The 15126-nt window shown below is 31.6% G+C and overlaps 1 protein-coding gene across 7 annotated transcripts in view; it reads left to right on the top strand.

The window, feature by feature from the left end:
* The window catches only part of sox5 (SRY-box transcription factor 5), a 258081-nt gene that overhangs the window by 1076 nt on the left and 241879 nt on the right, over nucleotides 1-15126 (top strand). The gene's annotated exons all lie outside the window — the stretch shown is intronic.

Consider the following 15126-nt stretch of genomic DNA (forward strand, 5'->3'; position numbering starts at 1 on the left):
TCTCTCGTCCTTTCACCGCAAAAAAATTCAAAATCAAAAAAAGATGTAAGTCGCGTAAAAAGGAGTTAAAAAAGTGACGATAAATGTGTGAGTTTTGGTGGAAGTCGCCGTCTTTTATTTGTTATTATTTTTTTTGGGGGGGGGGGTTTGGGGGGGGGTTGGACACCTTCCTCCCCGGGAGTGACGGAAGAAAAGCTGCGAGCATGGGGGGGGGGGGGGGGGTGAGAAGGGCCTAAGTTGTGGGGGTGGCAGGGTGGTCCCGGGGTCTTAGAGCGGCAGCGGGTGGGCTTTCACCCCAACCCCCCCACCATTTGTGTGTGCGCCCCCCCCCCCTTTTCACTCCGGCCTGTTTGCCTGTATGGATGTTGGATTGGCGGAAAATTCTTGCTATCACTTTCACTTCTTTCTGTCTCTTTTTATTCCTCACACACACATCTATATATATTATATATGTGTATATATATATATATATATATATATATATATATATATATATATATATATATACATATATGTATATATGTATATATATATATATATATATATATATATATATATACATTTATAACCTAAGCATGTGTATTATTTTAATACAGTGGACAATAAATAACATCCTGTATGGATGTTGGATTGGCGGAAAATTCTTGCTATCACTTTCACTTCTTTCTGTCTCTTTTTATTCCTCACACACACATCTATATATATGTATATATATATATATATATATATACATATATGTATATATGTATATATATATATATATATATATATATATATATATATACATTTATAACCTAAGCATGTGTATTATTTTAATACAGTGGACAATAAATAATATTGAGAGTATTGTGAAAGTTTGACTCCATCCATGACGACCTCCTTCAAGTTCCCTAATCAGTCTTTAATGTATCGGCTAAAACGAGGACACACGTGCGGAGTCTTTAGTTGTTGTTTTTTTTTTTTTGTTTCCCATCATGCATTTAAACGGCTGTCATCTTCATTTATCAACGTTTTATTCCGCACGCACGCCAAGTTGTAGTCATAGAGAGCAGACGGCATGTAAACTAAATATATATATATATATATATATATATATATATATATATATATATATATATATATATATATATATATATATATATATATATATATATATATATATATATATATATAACCTATGCATGTATATTATTTTAGTATAATAGTCATGGAGGACAGCAGACTGCATGTAAAGTAATTATATATGTATGTATATATGTATATATATAGATATATAACCTATGCATGTATATTATTTGAATACAGTGGACAATAAATAATATTAAGAGTGTGTAAAAGTTTGACTCCGTCCATGACGACCTCCTTCAAGTTCCCTGAACAATCCGAAATATCTCGGCTAAAATGTGCAGAGCCTTTTGATTCATCCCGTCATGCATTTATTTAAACGGCCGTCATTCTTAATGATGTGTTGTGCTTGGACAAATTTTTTGGACCAAAATCCACAAAGTTGAGTGAGCAGGTGTGTGGACTTTTTTTTTTTTTTTTTTAGTGTGGGTTGGAATTCTGTTTGGAGTAGGAGAAAGCGCGTTTGGCCCGGGTCATAAGAGTAAATGCTGTGGTGTGCGACAGGATTCGATGGTTGTGGACCTGGTTGGCTTGTGTAGCTGACCCTCAAGATGTCGCGCGTATTTCAAATTAGGCCGGGCGGCACCTCCGTGATTCGGCCCCCTCGGGGGGGGTCATTGTCCGGGGGCCGTGATAAGCAAGAAGGAGATGAGGAAAGTCAAGTAAACCCCCTTCCAGAAGACTCTCTCTGTTTGTTGTGTCTGCCTCAAGTCTGGTCATGTGACTTGGGGGTGGGGGTGGGGGGTCACATGGTGGGGAGTCAAAGGTCTGCACTCGCTGTTTCGCTTGAAATCAGGCCCCCCACTCCCCTGACACACACACACAGACACACACACACAAACACACACACACACACAGAGCGGCCCCACAATGGGAGGCAGTGTTAGAGGGTCCCCACTTCCTGGCCACAATGAAGCCTCTGTGAGTCCCAGGTAGGGATGGAGGGCGGAACCTTGCAGGGCCAGAGCAGCTGTGTCATCCCCACAATGATCCCACGTGTGTGTGTGCGTTTATGTGTGTGTGTGTGTGTGTGTGTGTTTGGTTTAGTAGTTATGTTGAAATAATAATGTCATATTTAGTATGACACTTATACTGTCATATTGACTACAAAAAACTGATGGATGTCTTTGCAAACCTTAGAAAAGATAATTTTTCGAGTAGAACTCATAAAGACACTTTATTTGAGGCATTTTGCACATTTGTTTTTAAAGTGATGTTTTAATAAATTTTTTTTTTTTTTTTTTCTCCGAATGATTTCAGGATTCTAAGAACATTGCTGTCACATTAAGTAAAAACACGACATTTTTGTATTTTCAAACCTTTTCAAAATGTTATGTTTCTTGTAAAAGTCACAAAGATACATTATTTAAGACATTATTACACATTTTGCATGTTTGGTTTTTTAAGTTATGTTTACATAAGTGTCATATTGAGTAAAAAAAAACCTGATGTATGTCTTTGCAAACCTTAGAAAAGATCATTTTTAGAGTAAAAGTCCCAAAGCCGCATTATTCCAGACATTATTACACATTTTGCATGTTTGGTTTTTTAAGTTATGTTTATATAAGTGCCATATCGAGTAAAAAAAAAACTGATGTATGTCTTTGCAAACCTTAGAAAATATCATTTTTCGAGTAAAAGTCCCAAAGACGCATTATTCCAGACATTATTACACATTTTGCATGTTTGTTTTTTTAAGTTATGTTTATATAAGTGTCATATTGAGTAAAAAAAAAACGGATGTATGTCTTTGCAAACCTTAGAAAAGATAATTTTTCGAGTAAAAGTCCCAAAGACAAATTATTCCGGACATTATTACACATTTTGCATGTTTGCTTTTAAAGTGATGTTTTAATACATTTTTATTGCTTTTTTTGGAATGATTTCAGGACCTATTGAGTAAAAACACGATATTTTGTATTTGCAAACCTTTACAAAATCTTATGTTTGTTTTAAAACTTACAAAAATACATTATTTCAGGCATCATTAAACATTTTGCATGTATGGTTTAGGAGTTATATTGAAATAATAATGTCATATTTAGTACAAAAAACTGATGGATGTCTTTGCAAACCTAAGAAAAGAAAATTTTTCGAGTAAAGTCCCAAAGACAAATTATTCCAGACATTATTACATATTTTGCATGTTTGCTTTTAAAGTGATTTTTTAAATACATTTTAATGTCGTTGTTTTCCGAATGATCTCAGGATTCTAAGAACATTGCTGTCATATTGAGTAAAAACACAAGATTTTTGTATCTGCAAACCTTTACAAAATGTTATGTTTCTTGTAAAACTCACAAAAATTCATTATTTAAGACAATATTACACATTTTGCATGCATGGTTTAGGAGTTATGTTGAAATAAAAATGTCATATTGAGTACAAAAAACTAATCTACGTCTTTGCAAACCTTAGAAAAGATCATTTTTCGAGTAAAAGTCCCAAAGACAAATTATTCCGGACATTATTACACATTTTGCATGTTTGCTTTTAAAGTGATGTTTCAATACATTTTTATTGTTTTTTATGGAATGATCTCAGGACCTATTTAGTAAAAACACAATATTTTTGTATTTGCAAACCTTTACAAAATCTTATGTTTGTTTTAAAACTCACAAATATACATTATTTCAGGCATTATTACACATTTTGCATGCATGGTTTAGGAGTTATATTGAAATAATAATGTCATATTGAGTACAAAAAACTGATGGATGTCTTTGCAAACCTAAGAAAAGAAAATTTTCCGAGTAAAGTCCCAAAGACAAATTATTCCAGACATTATTACATATTTTGCATGTTTGCTTTAAAGTTATTTTTTTAAATACATTTTAATGTTGTTGTTTTCTGAATGATCTCGGAATTCTAATAACTTTGCTGTCATATTGAGTAAAAACACGATATTTTTGTATTTGCAAACCTTTACAAAATCTTATGTTTGTTTTAAAACTCACAAATATACATTATTTCAGGCATTATTACACATTTTGCATGCATGGTTTAGGAGTTATGTTGAAATAATAATGTCATATTGAGTACAAAAAACTGAGAGATGTCTTTGCAAACCTAAGAAAAGAAAATTTTTCGAGTAAAGTCCCAAAGACAAATTATTCCAGACCTTATTACATATTTTGCATGTTTGCTTTTAAAGTGATTTTGTTAATACATTTTAATGTTGTTGTTTTCTGAATGATCTCAGGATTCTAAGAACAGTGCTGTCATATTGAATAAAAACACAACATTTTTGTATTTGCAAACCTTTACAAAATGTTATGTTTCTTGTAAAACTCACAAAAATTCATTATTTAAGACAATATTACACATTTTGCATGCATGGTTTAGGAGTTATGTTGAAATAAAAATGTCATATTGAGTACAAAAAACTAATGTATGTCTTTGCAAACCTTAGAAAAGATCATTTTTCGAGTAAAAGTCCCAAAGACAAATTATTCCGGACATTATTACACATTTTGCATGTTTGCTTTTAAAGTGATGTTTCAATACATTTTTATTGTTTTTTATGGAATGATCTCAGGACCTATTGAGTAAAAACACGATATTTTGTATTTGCAAACCTTTACAAAATCTTATGTTTGTTTTAAAACTTACAAAAATACATTATTTCAGGCATTATTAAACATTTTGCATGCATGGTTTAGTACTTATGTTGAAATAATAATGTCATATTGAGTACAAAAAAACTGATGGATGTCTTTGCAAACCTTATAAAAGATTATTTTTCGAGTAAAAGTCCCAAAGACAAATTATTCCAGACATTATTACACATTTTGCATGTTTGCTTTTAAAGTGATGTTTTAATACATTTTTATTGCTTTTTTTGGAATGATCTCAGGACCTATTGAGTAAAAACACGATATTTTGTATTTGTAAACCTTTACAAAATCTTATGTTTGTTTTAAAACTTACAAAAATACATTATTTCAGGCATTATTAAACATTTTGCATGCATGGTTTTGGAGTTATATTGAAATAATAATGTCATATTGAGTACAAAAAACTGATGGATGTCTTTGCAAACCTAAGAAAAGAAAATTTTTCGAGTAAAGTCCCAAAGACAAATTATTCCAGACATTATTACACATTTTGCATGTTTGCTTTTAAAGTGATGTTTTAATACATTTTTTTTTTTCGAATGATCTCAGGATTCTAAGAACATTGCTGTCATATTGAGCAAAAACACGACATTTTTGTATTTGCAAACCTTTAGAAAATGTTTTTTTTGTTTTAAAACTCACAAAGATACATTATTTAAGACATTATTACACATTTTGCATGTTTGGTTTTTTAAATTATGTTTATATAAGTGTCATATTGAGTACAAAAAATCTGATGGATGTCTTTGCAAACCTTAGAAAAGATCATTTTTCGAGTAAATGTCCCAAAGACACATTATTCCAGGCATTATTACACATTTTGCATGTTTGCTTTTAAAGTGATGTTTTAATACATTTTTTTTTCCCGAATGATCTCAGGATTCTAAGAACATTGCTGTCATATTGAGCAAAAACACAACATTTTTGTATTTGCAAACCTTTACAAAATGTTATATTTCTTGCAAAACTCACTAAAATTCATTATTTAAGACAATATTACACATTTTGCATGCATGGTTTAGGAGTTATGTTGAAATAAAAATGTCATATTGAGTACAAAAAACTAATGTATGTCTTTGCAAACCTTAGAAAAGATCATTTTTCGAGTAAAAGTCCCGAAGACGCATTATTCCAGACATTATTACACATTTTGCATGTTTGCTTTTAAAGTGATGTTTTAATACATTTTTTTTTTCCGAATGATCTCAGGATTCTAAGAACATTGCTGTCATATTGAGCAAAAACACGACATTTTTGTATTTGCAAACCTTTAGAAAATGTTTTGTTTGTTTTAAAACTCACAAAGATACATTATTTAAGACATTATAAGACATTTTGCATGTTTGGTTTTTTAAGTTATGTTTATATAAGTGTCATATTGAGCACAACAAATCTGATGGATGTCTTTGCAAACCTTAGAAAAGATCATTTTTCGAGTAAAAGTCCCGAAGACGCATTATTCCAGACATTATTACACATTTTGCATGTTTGCTTTTAAAGTGATGTTTTAATACATTTTTATTGCTTTTTTTTCGAATGATCTCAGGACATTGCTGTCAAATTGAGTAAAAACACAACATTTTTGTATTTGAAAACCTTACAAAATGTTCTGTTTCTTGTAAAACTCACAAAGATACATTATTTCAGGCATTATTACACATTTTGCATGCATGGTTCAGTACTTATGTTGAAATAATAATGTCATATTGAGTAAAAAAACAACATTTCTGTATTTGCAAACCTTTACAAAATGTTATCTTTCTTGTAAAACTAACAAAGATTCATTATTTAAGACATTATTACACATCTTGCATGCATGGTTTTGTACTTATGTTGACATAATAATGTCATATTGGGTACAAAAAACTAATGTATGTCGTTGCAAACCTTAGAAAAGATCTTTAGAAACCTTGGAAAAGACACATTATTACTAAAAGTTCCAAAGGATGTGTTAAACATTCTGCATGTTTGCTTTTGAAGTGATGTTTCAATACATTGTTCTTGGTTTTTTTTTTGGAATGATCTCAAGACATTGATGTCAAATTGAGTAAAAACACGACATTTTGTATTTGCAAACCTCTACAAAATGTTATGTTTTTTGTAAAACTCACAGAGATATATTATTTCAGGCAATATTACACATCTTGCATACATGGTTTAGTAGTGATGTTGAAATAATAATGTCATATTTAGTATGACACTTATACTGTCATATTGAGTACAAAAAACTGATGGATGTATTTGCAAACTTCATCATTTTTCTAGTAAAACTCAGAAAGACACATTATTTCAGGCATTTTGCATATTTGTTTTTAAAGTGATGTTTTACTACATTTTTATTGTGTTTTTTTTCCCGAATTATCTCAGGATTTTAAGCACAGTGCTGTCAAATTAAGTAAAAACACGACATTTATGTATTTGCCAACCTTTAGAAAATGTTATGTTTGTTTTAAAACTCACAAAGATACATTATTTAAGACAGTATTACACATTTTGCATGTTTGGTTTTTGAAGTTATGTTTACATAAGTGTCATATTGAGTACAACAAATCTGATGGATGTCTTTGCAAACCTTAGAAAAGATAATTTTTTGAGTAAAGTCCCAAAGACACATTATTCCAGACATTATTACACATTTTGCATGTTTGCTTTTAAAGTGATGTTTTAATACATTTTTATTGCTTTTTTTTCCCCGAAAGATCTCAGGATTCTAAGAACATTGCTGTCATATTGAGTAAAACACAACATTTTTGTATTCGCAAACCTTTACAAAATGTTATGTTTCTTGTAAAACTCACAACGATACATTATTTAAGACATTTTTAAACATTTTGCATGTTTGTTTTTTTAAGTTATGTTTAGATAAGTGTCATATTGATAAAAAAAAACTAATGTATGTCTTTGCAAAACTTAGGAAAGATCATTTTTCGAGTAAAAGTCCCAAAGACGCATTATTCCAGACATTATTACACATTTTGCATGTTTGCTTTTAAAGTGATGTTTTAATACATTTTTATTTTATTTTTATTTTTTTCCGAATTATCTCAGGATTCTAAGAACATTGCTGTCATATTGAGTAAAAACACGACATTTTTGTATTTGCAAACCTTTGCAAAATGTTATGTTTCTTGTAAAACTCACTAAGATACATTATTTCAGACATTATTACACATTTTGCATGTTTGGTTTTGTAGTTATGTTTATATAAGTGTCATATTGAGTACAAAATACTGATGGATGTCTTTGCAAGCCTTAGAAAATATAATTTTTCGAGTAAAACTCAGAAAGACACATGATTTCAGGCATTATTACATATTTTGCATGTTTGCTTATAAAGTGATGTTTCAATACATTTTTATTGCTTTTTTTGGAATGATCTTGGGACGTTGCTGTCATACTGAGCAAAAACATGACATTTTTGTATTTGAAAACCTTACAAAATGTTATGTTTCTTGCAAAACTTAGAAAAGACAATTTTTCGCGTAAAAGTCCCAAAGACGCATTATTCCAGACATTATTACACATTTTGCATGTTTGCTTTTAAAGTGATGTTTTAATACATTTTTATTTATTTATTTCTTTTCCCAATTATCTCAGGATTCTAAGAACATTGCTGTCATATTGAGTAAAAACACAACATTTTTGTATTTGCAAACCTTTACAAAATGTTATGTTTCTTGTAAAACTCACTAAGATACATTATTTCAGGCATTATTACACATTTTGCATGTTTGGTTTTGTAGTTATGTTTATATAAGTGTCATATTGAGTACAAAATACTGATGGATGTCTTTGCAAGCCTTTGAAAATATAATTTTTCGAGTAAAACTCAGAAAGACACATTATTTCAGGCATTATTACATATTTTGCATGTTTGCTTTCAAAGTGATGTTTCAATACATTGTTGTTGTTTTGAATGATCTCAGGATTCTAACAACATTGGTCTCATGTTGTGTAAAAAACCCCGACATTTTTGTATTTGCAAACCTTACAAAATCTTTTGTTTGTTTTAAAACTCACAACGATACATTATTTAAGACATCATTACACATTTTGCATGTTTGGTTTTTTAAGTTATGTTTATATAAGTGTCATATTGAGTACAAAAAACGGATGGATGTCTTTGCAAACCTTAGAAAAGACCATTTTTCAAGTAAAAGTCCCTAAGACAAATTATTCCAGACATTATTACACATTTTGCATGTTTGCTTTTAAAGTGATGTTTTAATACATTTTAATGTTGTTTTTTTCCGAATGATGTCAGGATTCTGAGAACATTGCTGTCATATTGGGCAAAAAAACAACAACGGTATTTTGTATTTGGAAACCTTTACAAAATCTTATGTTTCTGGTAAAACTCACAACGATACATTATTTAAGACATTATTACACATTTTGCATGTTTGGTTTTAATGTGATGTTTCAATACATTGTTATTGTTTTTTTTTTAATGATCTCAGGACATTGCTATCATACTGAGTACAAAAAATGATTTATGTCTTTGCAAACCTTAGACGAGATCATTTTTCTACTAAAAGTTCCAAAGGCATTATTACACATTTTGCATGTTTGTTTTCAAAGTGACGTTTTAATACATTTTTGTTGCTTTTTTTGGAATGATCTCAGGACATTGCTGTTATATTGAGTAAAAAAAAACAACATTTTTGTACTTGCAAACCTTTACAAAATCTTATGTTTCTGGCAAAACTCACAACGATACATTATTTAAGACATTATTACACATTTTGCATGTTTGCTTCCAAAGTAATGTTTTAATACATTTTTATATATATTTTTTTTAATGATATCAGAACATTGCTGTCATAATGAGTACAAAAAATTATTGATGTCTTTGCAAACCTTAGAAGAGATCATTTTTCTACTAAAAGTTTCAAAGGCATTATTACACATTTTGCATGTTTGCTTACAAAGTGATGTTTTAATACATTTTTGTTGTTGTTTTTTGGAATGACCTCAGGATATTGCTGTCATATTGAGTAAAAACACAACATTTGTATTTGCAAACCTTTACAAAATGTTATGTTTCCGGCAAAACTCACAACGATACATTATTTCAGACATTATTACACATTTTGCATGTTTGCTTTCAAAGTAATGTTTTAATATTTTTATTTTTTATTTTTTTGGAATGATCTCAGGACATTGCTATCATACTGAGTAGAAAAAATGATTTATGTCTTTGCAAACCTTAGACGAGATCCTTTTTCTACTAAAAGTTCCAAAGGCATTATTACACATTTTGCATGTTTGCTTTCAAAGTGATGTTTTAATACATTTTTGTTGCTTTTTTTTTGAATGATCTCAGGACATTGCTGTTATATTGAGTAAAAAACAACAACATTTTTGTACTTGCAAACCTTTACAAAATCTTATGTTTCTGGCAAAACTCACAACGATACATTATTTAAGACATTATTACACATTTTGCATGTCTGCTTTAGTAATTTTGTAGAAATAATGATGTCATACTTAGTGTGAGACTTATACTGGGTACAAACAGCATTTTGCATTTTGCATAGCGCACAGAAACATACGTGGATAATTACACTCCCATGGATACTTCATGTCCGCTGTGCGGATTTTTGTTTTTATTTTGCTCCGCCAATAAAAGACGGCGGGACAACTATGGCGGAAAAAAGTCAGCTCCATAAAAACAAAACACCACGGAAGGGAACGCACGGGGCAGCCGGATGCACTCTCTCTCTCTCTCTCTCTTTTTCTCTCTCTCTCTCTCACACACACACACACACACACACACACACACACACACACACACACACACCCTCCACATTTTCCCACGCGCTGTCTGGACTTAAAAGTGACGCGACGACCTGGAACTTTCTCCGCATATTCCATATTTGCTGGAAAAGAAAAATATGTGTGTGTCTGTGTGTGTGTGTGTGTGTGTGTGTGTGTGTGTGTGTGTGTGTGTGTGTGTGATTAAACAGCGGCGACATTTTAGTGTGTGTGTGTGTTCCCGCCTTTTGTGGCCACGCCGGACAGGAAGCACGGTTCAGGCAAACAGCGTCCAATTTGGTACTTCTCACAGAGGACCCTTTGTGTGTGTGTGTGTGTGTTGGGTGTGTGTATGTGAGCATTCTGTGGCCGTTACACACTTTCTTTAAGTGTTCATCGGGGGAAAATCCAGCGTGCGTTGCTAAGAGCGCAAAAATGTCCTGATGCAGTCACAGTTAAAAATAGGAGGGGGTCATATTCGCCGTCATATTTACAATATTCAGGCGGGGGTGGGGGGGGGGGGGGGGGGGGGGGGGAGGGGAGATTGGTTAGGGGGAGGGGTCTTCTTACAAACAGCTGATTGTGTAAAGTGTGTGTAAGACAACACCCGGCCGGACGCCACCCCCCCTCCCCCCTCAGGGTGCACCGTGGGCCGTGCACCTTCTCAGAAGGGGTTTGACGGGACCCATGTTCCCTATCCCCTGAAGACCCCTACCCGGACTCCACGGAAAGGAGGCGTTAGCGCCGTCGTCATGCGCTTAAAGCGGCTTTGAAATCAAGCGACAGAAACGCACACACACACACACACACACACACACACACACACACACACACACACACACACAATGAGCTTGCCGTGATTGTTTTGTTATGCACCCTCCCCCATTTGTATTAATGTTTAAGGGCGTCTTAAAGTGCCAGCCTGCGGAGGAGGTGGCGCCTGCAGCCTGCGCTCGGCACACGGACGCCAAGTTAACTTTCAGTTTCCGTTCCTGCCGAGGCGACGGGACGTAGGGGGACTAAAGCAAGAGAGACGGGCGACCGTTTCGAAGACGGTTTCCCCCTCCAGATCCGTGTTTGTCAACCCTTGTACCGTCAGCTTAGAAAAGTGGGGCCCTTTTAAAGCACAAAATATTAAAACCAAATTGGAAAAGTCTTTTTAACGTATTTCCTTGAACTGCCACCAGGTATATAGTACGCACCTGCCTAGAATTACTGCCGGGTCAAAGGGTCACTTCACCTGTCATCATTTTCAAAATGGAGGTTCCTGATTTAAATAATTTGAAATCGCATAAAGGGAAGACGATTATGAGCTATTAAGTAGGATTTAAGGTCCAAGCTATTGAATATGCTAAAAAGAACAGTAAGTAGCTATGTTTTATTAATATACCGTAGCTGCGTGTGTCAAATATGAGTCATTAAATGACTCCCGCCTCCCGGGGGTAGAGGGCGCTAGTGATCCTTCTTGCGACAACTCGGCTGCAGAGGAAGTGACAACAAGCAGCAAGAGTGAGCAGCGATCGTTTATTATTTTTTCCTCTCGCTTGCACTTTTAACATGGAGGATTACATACCTAAAATAAAACAGTTTTCGAAACTGGACTTTCAATCGAAGCAGGAGGTAATAAAGGAAGATCTCCATCGAGACAGAGAGACTTTTAAAACTGGAGAAAGATAAGGAAGACTTCTATAAACAAGTTATCGATGCTTTTGATCAGAAGGACTTCATTTTTAAGTAAACTTAAGACCATAATAACGTTTTTTTTTTTTTATTAAATGTGCTTTTCATGATGGTATCCTTACATCACACTCAAATTTATAAGTGCAGGCCTAAATTTACTGCATGCCTCTGGTAAACGCCGGAGTGAGAAGAGGTTTTAAAATAATTCAAGGAAATACAGTATTTGCACTTTAACTTTATTGACAGTTTATTTAAGAAACATTATTGCATTATTAATTTTTAAATGTATTTTAGTGTTTTTTTCTCTCCCTTGAAGTATGGCCCCAGTGCTATTCTGTTGTTATACACATTTCCACCACTTGTGGCAGTAATGACAACATCAGACAAGCAGAAGAAGTCATAGAGACATTTTTTAAGCGCCAAAATTACGACTAAAGTGGTATTTTGCCCTTTTTCATTTTATCGACAGTTTAGTTGACAAACGTCTTTGTCGTTAATTTAGTTTATGTATTTTAACACTAATTAATTGTGTGTCAATTATTTTTTAAGCGCAAAAATTATGACTAAAGTGGTGAAAGAGTTTTCTTATTTCCTGTATAATTTAATTGACAGTTTAGTTGAAAAACGTGTTCGTCATTAATTTAGTTTATGTACTTTAATACTAAATAATTGTATGTCAATCATCTTTTAGCGCAAAAATTATGACTAAAGTGGTGAAGCAGTTTTTTTTATTTGCACTTTTATTTTATTGACAGTTTAGTTGAGAAAGGTCTTTGTCATTAATTTATTTTGTGTATTTTAACACTAAATAATTGTATCTCAATTATTTTTAAGCGCAAAAATTATGACTAAAGTGGTGAAAGAGTTTTCTTATTTCCTGTATAATTTAATTGACAGTTTAGTTGAAAAACGTGTTTGTCGTTAATTTAGTTTTAGTATTTTAGTACTAAATAGTTGTATGTCAATTATCTTTTAGCGCAAAAATTATGACTAAAGTGGTGAAGCAGTTTTTTTTATTTGCACTTTTATTTTATTGACTGTTTAGTTGAGAAACGTCTTTGTCATTAATTTAGTTTGTGTATTTTAACACTAAATAATTGTATGTCGATTATTTTTTAAGCGCAAAAATGATGACTAAAGTGGTGAAAGAGTTTTCTTATTTCCTGTGTAATTTAATTGACAGTTTAGTTGAAAAACTTGTTTGTCATTGATTTAGTTTATGTATTTTAATACTAAATAATTGTATGTCGATTATCTTTTAGCGAAAAAAATCCGACTAAAGTGGTGAAGCAGTTTTTTTTAATTTGCTCTTTTATTTTATTGACAGTTTAGTTGAAAAACGTCTTTGTCATTAATTTAGTTTGTGTATTTTAACACTAAATTATTGTATATCAATTTGTTTTCAAACGCAAAAATTATGACTAAAGTGTTGAAAGAGTTTTCTTATTTCCTGCATAATTTAATTGACAATTTAGTTGAAAAACGTGTTTGTCATTAATATAGTTTATGTACTTTAACACTAAATAATTGTTTGTCAATTATCTTTTAGCGGAAAAATTATGACTAAAGTGGTGAAACAGTTTTTTTATTTGCACTTTTATTTTATTGACAGTTTAGTTGAGAAGCGTCTTTGTCATAAATTTAGTTTGTCTATTTCAACACTAAATAATTGTATGTCAATAATTTTTTAAGCGCAAAAATTATGACTAAAGTGGTGAAAGAGTTTTCTTATTTCCTGTATAATTTGATTGACAGTTTAGTTCAAAAACGTCTTTGTCATTAATTTAGTTTATGTACTTTAATACTAAATAATTGTATGTCAATTATCTTTTAGCGCAAAAATTATGACTAAAGTGGTGAAACAGTTTTTTTTAATTTGCACTTTTATTTTATTGACAGTTTAGTTGAGAAACTTCTTTGTCATTAATTTTAAAACTTAATAATTGGATGTCAATTATTTTTTAAGCGCAAAAATTATGACTAAAGTGGTGAAAGACCTTTCTTATTTCCTGTATAATTTAATTGACAGTTTAGATGAAAAATGTGTTTGTCGTTAATTCAGTTTTTGTATTTTAATACTAAATAATTGTTTGTCAAATATCTTTTAGTGCAAAAATTATGACTAAAGTGGTGAAGCAGTTTCTTTTATTTGCACTTTTATTTTATTGACAGTTTAGTTGAGAAACGTCTTTGTCATTAATTTAGTTGGTGTATTTTAACACTAAATAATTATATGTCGATTTTTTTTAAGCGCAAAAATTATGACTAAAGTGGGTGAAAATTTTCTTATTTCCTGTATAATTTAATTGACAGTTTAGTTGAAAAACGTGTTCGTCATTAATTTAGTTTATGTATTGTAATACTAAATAATTGTATGGAAATTATGTTTTAGCGCAAAAATGATGACTAAAGTGGTGAAGCTGTTTTTTTATCTGCACTTTTATTTTATTGACAGTTTAGTTGAGAAACGTCTTTGTCATTAATTTAGTTTGTGTATTTTAACACTAAATAATTGTAAGTCAATTATTTATAAGCGCAAACATTATGACTAAAGTGGTGAAAGAGTTTTCTTATTTCCTGTGTAATTTAATTGACAGTTTAGTTGAAAAACGTGTTTGTCATTGATTTAATGTATGTATTTTAATACTAAATAATTGTATGTCGATTATCTTTTAGCGCAAAAATTATGACTAAAGTGGTGAAGCAGTTTTTTTTATTTGCACTTTTATTTTATTGACAGTTTAGTTGAGAAAGGTCTTAGTCATTAATTTAGTTAGTGTATTTTAACACTAAATAATTGTATGTCAATTATTTTTTAAGCGCAAAAATTATGACTAAAGTGTTGAAAGAGTTTTCTCATTTCCTGTATAATTAAATTGACAGTTTAGTTGAAAAACTTGTTTGTCATTAATTTAGTTTATGTACTTTAATACTAAATAATTGTATG

This window comes from Nerophis ophidion, linkage group LG10 (genome assembly GCF_033978795.1).
Source record: "Nerophis ophidion isolate RoL-2023_Sa linkage group LG10, RoL_Noph_v1.0, whole genome shotgun sequence".
Classification (NCBI taxonomy): domain Eukaryota; kingdom Metazoa; phylum Chordata; class Actinopteri; order Syngnathiformes; family Syngnathidae; genus Nerophis; species Nerophis ophidion.